Below are 8773 nucleotides of genomic sequence, written 5' to 3'. Positions count from 1 at the left end.
CTGACATTTTTATTAAGGTAAATAAAACATTCCAAAAAGCATTATAAACAAGCATTAAAAAGGAATGGGGGAACAAAAATATTTGAGGGGATGAAAATGTAAAGGAACAAAAACAAATATAACATGAACATTCCAAAGAACATTATAAACATACATTAAAATGAATGGGGAAAAAGAAATGTTAACAAAGGTGTAAAGGAACAAAATACAAAACGTGGAGATAAGCAACATGCACATCAAAAAGGAACAAATATACAAAGTATACAATATAAAACGAGATCAATAAATAAATATAGAAATTAAAGTGTATATAAAATATATGTAAATATTAATTTTTTTCAAACTGCCATGATGCACTGGTGGTGTGACGTAGCGTGGGTCAGCCTCTAGTCTGGTTTGTAGTACCTGGCAGAGAGCAGATAACTCTGTGGTTCTGTTTGGTGGAGACCTCACCATCCACACTGGCCTTCCATCAACAACATCAGTTCTATTGTTGCATTCTTCCAGAGTTCCCTTTCTGTGTTGGTTTGTACAACACTGGACCTGGTCTCCAGCAACTGCAAAACATGACAGTAATTTAACTACTAAAACACAGAGAGGAGGACAGTTACATTCTGAGAAAAAACAAAACAAAAAAAAACTGCTTAACCAGTTTCTTAACTTACCCGTCTCTTTCTTTGACGGTTCTTTGCAATGTTCCTCATAGTGTTTCTTTTCTGGGCCTTTTCAGGCTGAGCCAAAGAATACTTCCTCCGCAAAGTCTCAAAATACATCTTGCAACCTGTTGAATAAATCATAAATAAATGTAATGCCAATAAAACTAAGTAAAACAGAGGACATTCAAATGATTACAACATCTTTAAGATTACCTTTTGCACATTCAGGGTCAACGTCTGTAAAAGTTGTCCTTAATTCTTCGAAGAGGTAAGTGGTCACAGCCAGGTTATGTGATGAATTTATTCTGGGGGAAAAAGTTGCAGGCATCATTAATGAAATTCAGTTTTGGTATTTCAAATCCATATAGTATTAGATTAAACTAACATTTACAGTATACAATACGCAGTCTTACCCGGTTTGTGGATCGTATTTGTGTGGGTTGTTTTCTGAATGGAAAAATTATGGAGCCACCTTCCAGATTCCTGTAAAGTTTGAAATTAAAAAGCGTTTAAATGGATTCACAATCTGCAAGAACCACAAAACTGAATTTTCAGTTTGAATAAGTTGGCCATCACAGTAAACATAAGAGACAAAACATATCAGTTCATAAATCTTTAAGATGTCACGCAGCGCCTCTGATATCTTTCCGGTTCGTGCCGCCTTCTGCCTATACAAGGCCACCAGTGCAGGTGTATGTTGGTCAAGCGCAGCATAGAACTGGTTCCGTATGTTGACGTTTGTGATGCGTTGGAACTGAGTACAAAACTACAAAAACAAACAAAAATAATTATATAAAAAGACTAATACTCGATTTGCAACAGAAAACACATTTGTGATGCAACATGTTCCATTAAACACATATCCTCTAACACTGACCAATAGGAACACAATGACTGACACTCTGTCATACCATTATTTGACTTTATTAACCATTATCAGTCCAAAAATAAATATACTGTAAAGAAAATAAACTTAAATAAGGCTACAATGATAAATGAGACAATATAGACCTACAAACGTGTTAAATTGTATATGAAATGTTTGTTAACGTTGTTATATATATATATATATATATATATATATATTAACATAAACAATTGATAGTATACAATATAATTTAACACGTTTGTAGGTGTATAGTGTCTCATTTATCATACATATAATATGTACTTTATTATGTCTTTCAATTCAAACACATTTAACACAATTATACAAATAGTTATTTAGTTAATGTAGGCTATGTATTCCTTTATTTTATGGAGTATTCTTTAATTTTAGAGCTGCACATATTTTTTCAAAATGTATACTTTTGCTCTTAATTTCACGTTATCCTCTCCATAATGTACTGTATAAACTAAATCTAACCAAACATTCTTGCTTTCTCCAAAAAAAACAAAAACAATTATTGCTTTAAAAGCTGTAATTCTCAGCATTCTAAATAAGCATAAGTCATCTTTGTAAGTAGCTTAGGTCCTAAACCCAAACTATATTTTGTATCTTTATTATATTTGGTTTCTAAAAAAATTCTTCCCTGAATTATTTGTTAATTTTAATTTTTTTTAAGTATAAAATATATGAGTCTAATGAGCTATAAGTTCACTGCAACTTAACCAACATCCTGAAAATAAATTATTATAATTAGAAGATATTTCTGGTGTTATAAAATATCGCATAGCCTATTAATTTTCCAAGCAAAATGTATATATTGGTCAGAATTATTGGCTCTTATTTGGCGCGCAGCAGCAGCGCTCGTTCAATGTGAAGTTTAGCAGCAAAATGGAAATATTTGCATGACTTTCTAAGATTTACAGATGGAGAATATTCCTGTGAAATGTAAGTTTTGCAAACACCATGGGCCCTATTTTAACGATCTGAAACGCAAGTGTCAAGCGCAAAGCGCAAGTAACTTTGTGGGTGGGTCTTGGGCGCTGTTGCTATTTTCCCGGCGGGATAAATGACTCTTGCGCCCGGCGCAAATCTAAAAGGGGTTGGTCTGAAGTAGCTTCATTATTCATAGGTGTGGTTTGGGCGTAACGTGAAATAAACCAATCAGAGCGTCATCTCACATTCCCTTTAAGAGCAGGCGCGCTTGTTCTATAGCGGATTCCTATTATAACGGCGGATTTGCCAGGCGCGCACCAGGAGCGGTTCACAGCCGAGGAGACCGAAGTTCTCGTCAGGGACGTTGGGGATGGAGAAACACACCCAAATTAACTTCGGTTAAACAGGCGTATGATAATTTGGGTAAATGTGTAAGCTGGATGTATGCTTTTATAAGAAACTGTATCTATCTATCTATCTATCTATCTATCTATCTATCTATATATCTATCTATCGTAATAATGTATGATTTGCAAAAATGAAAACCGCTGCTTCTGTGTAGATGAGAGAATCAAAGTGTATGCGCGTTGTGCACACTCTACATTGTTTATGGCCAAGCATGCGCCCTTAAAATAGCATGCGCAACGCGCCACTGACTTTAGACTAGGTTTTTTCTGGTCAGTGGCGCAATTGTTTTATGGAACAGCAAAATAGCACCAGGGATTGTTTGCGCCGGAACACGCCTCCTTTTTTGCGCTGAACCGCCCAGGGAGTGCAAGTTCATTCCCTAGTTTAGCGACGTGCTTCTGTGGAGGGAAAAGCGCACTTTGCGCGGGTGCAAAATAGGAATGATACATGCGTCGGTGTACAAAGTCAATTGCGCTGGGTGCAAGATAGGGCCCCATGTCTCAAACGCATAAAACAACACAAAATATACGCTGTTTGACGGGTGGATCGATTTGATCTATGATCGACTTCTAGGGCTGCTTAAGAAACGCATGCACATGCAGTTATCTAGACTAGATAAACCTGGATCAAATTAGTGGGATTGCGTGAACTTGAATTACCTTTTATGAAACCGCTTTAGCCCCAACTTATTTGTTAGGTTTATTCAAGTCGGGTTTTGGAGTTTAATCCCCGCTTTTCTTAGCATCTTTTATGGAACAACCCTCTGATTACATTATTGGCTGGGGTTTCTTTGCCATAATAAACATGCCTTACAAACACACAATTACACCAACCAGAATAATAATAATAATATTAGAAAGTCAAGGTTCAAGAGCCCAACTGCATCAAACACTAAAATAGTGAATCTTTCTTTCTGTGATTCTGCTTGTTAACAGCAAATGTTCATCACTAATTTTCAATCACCCAATTAATCACTTTAACTCTAAGGTTGCGTTTACACTTGGAATTAACATGCGATCACCGTGATTCGATCAAGCAGATCAGATCATAAGCCAATCAGGACAGGCTTTTTTTTTTCTTTGTTTACTTAGGAAAGCATTAAACTGCTAGCAGCTGATAGCAGTAGCAGCCAATTACTATTATCACTCAAAGGACATCATTATTATCTATTGTAAAGTTACAGTAGTAATTTAGCAGACAAATATTCACATCGTTTTATTATGGGTTTAGAGGCAGCTATAGGGCAGGCAACAACAGAACCCTTATGAAAATGAACCATGGTTTTACTACAGATTTCCCAGCCTGAAATTTTTCCCCAGTCCGGCCCTGTTCTACATGGTGGTTGTTCAGGCTGGATACATTCATTAACTATCAAAATTTGAAATGTAAGTTTGTTTGTATTCAGAGGTGTAAAGTCCAGGTTCAGAAAGTAAAAGTCCTCCTTAGTATTTTGCTCCAATCACCTGGATTTGCTAATTCAGACAGGAGATAGAACTAATTAGTGAAATCAGCTGGCTGAGTTCATGGGTGGAATAAACATATGGCAGGACTTCTACTTTCTGACCCCTGGACTATACACCTCTGATGATAACCCAATGGATGAATTCCAAAGCGTTTGCATATTTATTCTCTGGAAGACAGGCTACACGAATAAACAAGGTATGTTAAGTGTCGAAATTGCTCGCTGGACCCTACCACCTTGGTGAGAACCTGAGGGGTACATATGCCTCGAGCGGGTCAGGAGGCTTTAGCTTGATAAGGCTTCAGCAGATGCCATTGGGGAACAGGGTTTGACCCCATAGGCGATATCTTTTCCCTTCAAGGTTGAGTCGCAGAACATCACTGGAACAGAATATTACATCCACACCGAGCAAACTTGAACTAATATAAACTTCTACTTATGATTTATTTTTACACTTTTATCATATAGTGACCAGTAGTGCTGTAAATACCTAACAAGTTACAAATGTCAAGTAGACATAAGTTTAAGTTAATTTCTCATACAGAAATTATGAGAACAGCAAAATGCAAATAAATAAGGACAACCCATCAAAGTCTAGAACTCTTCATTAGTTTGATTGCATGATACCACTTTGGTGATGTAGGATTGAAAATAATCCAAGATATTTGAAATTAACAAAGACATTTGCTTTAGTGTTTTCCACCCCCTCTTTCCCCAATGACCTTTTGGAGTTCCCAAAGACACAGAGGGGCTGATAGTGATCAAGGCCTGTAGGCCAAGATGTGTGTACTTTGGGGGTAGATGAATTGTCACACCTTTAGTACAATAAGGGAAGTCATGTCATGTAGGGGAAGCTTGAATGTCTCACATTTGGGTTTTAGTCACATGGTCAGGGAAAGGATAAAAGAAGATTGTAACTGTTGTTCTGTCTCTTTTTATGCTCTGGCTCTCTGATTCTCTGGGTCCTATTCTTGGGGCTCTCTTCCTTTACCTCCTCTTTTCTCTCTCTTTCTCTCTCTCTCTCTCTCAGGTAACATTTTACATGCTGGGTAAGATTAATGGTATAAGTTATCATCTCATACATCTTTTTTGTAACTATTTTAAGTGCAACCATAACCATATTTTGTCATTAAACCTTTTCAATCACAACTAATGTGCTAAATACTTTGCACATTTAATTGACTTTGAAGTTCTACCTATTGCAATACAATATTGTCACTCTCTATAGCAACGCTCTCCCACATATTAAGCTATTGTAACTGCGCTTATTTCCGTCATTGGTATAAGTGGCAGTGGGTGGAATAGACAAGAAATGTACAGTTTCTACCATCTTGCTGACAACTTTTCTTTAGTCATGCGGAAGTCTTGCAGACTGAACCCCTGCAGGAAATCCACCCTTACATATGGTGCCAAAACCCGGGATCCCTTGCAGCGAGTTTTCTGAAATCTACTTTGATCGGTCATCAGAATGAGGACATTTTTCACAGTTGATTTTGTGAATGGATTTAAGCTGACCTTCTGACCATGGAATGGTTAAATGTGTTTTCATTGTTTAATGGTATGATAGGAAAAGTCTCCATTTGCATGAATTGAATGAAACAGAATTTAGAAGGATTTAAATAGCTTCAACAGTCCCATTACTGTACAATCCATGAATATTCAGATCTCCTCAGGGATGGGAGGGAAAGATTCTGATAATAGTGGCGTATTGTTTGCTTTATGGAGCAAAAAAGTTGAGCATACCTTGTGTAAACTCAAGAAATCATGGAAATTGCCGTCAGCTGATGGATCTAATAAGTTTATGGATGAGTGAAAACATTCATGTTTTTTAACATGACTGTGGTATAAAACAGGGTGCGATGGCTAATGAGAGACAGATATCAGTGTGTTGAAAGTTATAATGTTATTCTATGTGTTAGTTTGTTGGCTATATGAGACTAGCAGTAAGCTAGATCAACATTCATCATGTTATATAAGTATATAATAGCTATATAATAGCTATAATGCTCACCTGTCTAATAAAGCACATGCAAGAGCGGCGTCTCTGTCAAGTCGTGAAGCTCTGTCAAGTCGAAGTTTGCCACGAAGCTCTCAGCATCTCGAAAACGCCACGCCGATATTGATCCTCGTTTTATTTCTCCTTTTGTCCCAAAGTCTGCTTGCCATGGTCCATAATGTTTGAACGAAATAACAACAGCGTGAGTCTAAACAGTCTAAACAAGCAGTTGTCCACATCTGCCGCCATGGTTACTTTGGCAGTACAAGCGGAAATCAGGGATAACGCGCATATTACGTCATTGACATACGACAAGTGACGGGCACTATTTAAAATTGTGAATTTTTCTGAATTTACGAATTCTTGGAAACATTTAGGATAATGTAAGTACATAATTGAAAGAAATACACTGCTCAAAAAAATTAAAGGAACACTTTGAAAACACATCAGATCTCAATGGGGAAAAATATCATGCTGGATATCTATACTAATATGGACTGGGTAATGTGTTATGAACGAAAGGATGCCACATTGTTTGATGGAAATGAAAATGATCAACCTACAGAGGATTGAATTCAAAGACACCCCGGAAATCTAAGTGAAAAAATGATGCAGCAGGCTTGTCAATTTTGCTGAAATTTCATTGCAGCAACTCAAAATGTTTGAGTTTGTATGGCCCCCACGTGCTTGTATGCATGCCTGACAACGTCGGGGCATGCTCCTAATGAGACGACGGATGGTGTCCTGGGGTATTTCCTCCCAGATCTGGACCAGCGCATCACTGAGCTCCTGGACAGTCTGAGGTGCAACCAGGTGATGTCAGATGGACCGAAACACAATGTCCCAGAGGTGTTCTATTGGATGTAGGTCAGGTGAGCGTGGTGGCCCTTCAATGGTATCATTCCTTCATCCTCCAGGAACTGCCTGCATGCTCTCGCCACATGAGGCCGGGCATTGTTGTGCACCAGGAGGAACCCAGGACCCACTGCACCAGCATAGGGTCTGACAATGGATCCAAGGATTTCATCCCGATACCTAATGGCAGTCAGGGTGCCATTGTCTAGCCTGCAGAGGTCTGTGCGTCCCTCCATGGATATGCCTCCCCAGACCATCACTGACACACCACCAAACCGGTCATGCTGAACGATGTTACAGGCAGCATAACATTCTCCACGGCTTCTCCAGACCCTTTCCTGTCTGTCACGTGCTCAGGGTGAACCTGCTCTCATTTGTGAAAACCACAGGGCACCAGTGGCGGACCTGCCAATTCTGGTGTTCAATGGGAAATGCCAATCGAGCTCCCTGGTGCTGGGCAGTGAGCACAGGGCCCACTAGAGGACGTCGGGCCCTCAGACCACCCTCATGAAGTCTGTTTCTGATTGTTTGGTCAGAGACATTCACACCAGTGGCCTGCTGGAGGTCATTTTGTAGGGCTCTGGCAGTGCTCATCATGTTCCTCCTCGCACAAAGGAGCAGATAGTGGTCCTGCTGATGGGTTAAGGACCTTCTACGGCCGTGTCCAGCTCTCCTAGAGTAGCTGTCTGTCTTCCTGGAATCTCCTCCATGCTCTTGAGACTGTGCTGGGAGACACAGCAAACCTTCTGGCAATGGCACGTATTGATGAGCCATCCTGAAGGAGCTGGACTGCCTGCGCAACCTCTGTAGGGTCCAGGTATCGCCTCATGCTACCAGTAGTGACACTGACCCTAGCCAAATGCAAAACTGGTGAAAAACAGTCCGAAAAGATGAGTAGGGAAAAAATGTCAGTGGCCTCCACCTGTAAAACCATTCCTGTTTTGGGGGTTGTCTCACTGTTGCCCATCTAGTGTACCTGCTGTTAATGTCATTAACACTAAAGCAGCTGAAACTGATTACCAACCCCCTCTGTTACTTAACTGACCAGATCAATATCCCAGGAGTTTAACTGACTTGATGCTATTCTCTGATTAAAAAGTGTTCCCTTTATTTTTTTGAGCAGTGTATATAACTGTGCAAGTGTTTTTTGGATATTTTGAGACACAATTCTTACATATTGTACCTTTAAAAACATAATAATTTGTTGTTCTATGTTCTATTTGATCTATTGAGTTGTTCTATTTTGTATTGACATTTAAAGTAGTATGAGGAGTAATACTTTATAATAAAACCATACACTTAAATAATTTAACTTGTGTCATGTTTTTCTATTTTAAGTTTTCTGCAACCAATGTAAAATTTAAGTTATATGAAACAAACTGCAGTTTCAACTGCAAAGTTACATTTCTTTATAAATTTAGCTTCTTTATAAATGTGGTCCAAACGCTCAGTTTTTGTCAACACCCTTGGTATTACATCTGAAATTGTATTGGTTTATTTTCAAATAGTTGTGTTAACACGCCTGTTATTATTTCAGACCAGGTTCAGTCACATTCCCTAACATGTTGGAACAG

This window comes from Squalius cephalus (genome assembly GCF_949319135.1).
Source record: "Squalius cephalus genome assembly, chromosome: 4".
Lineage (NCBI taxonomy): Eukaryota > Metazoa > Chordata > Actinopteri > Cypriniformes > Leuciscidae > Squalius > Squalius cephalus.
Note: the sequence above shows the minus strand (reverse complement) of the source record.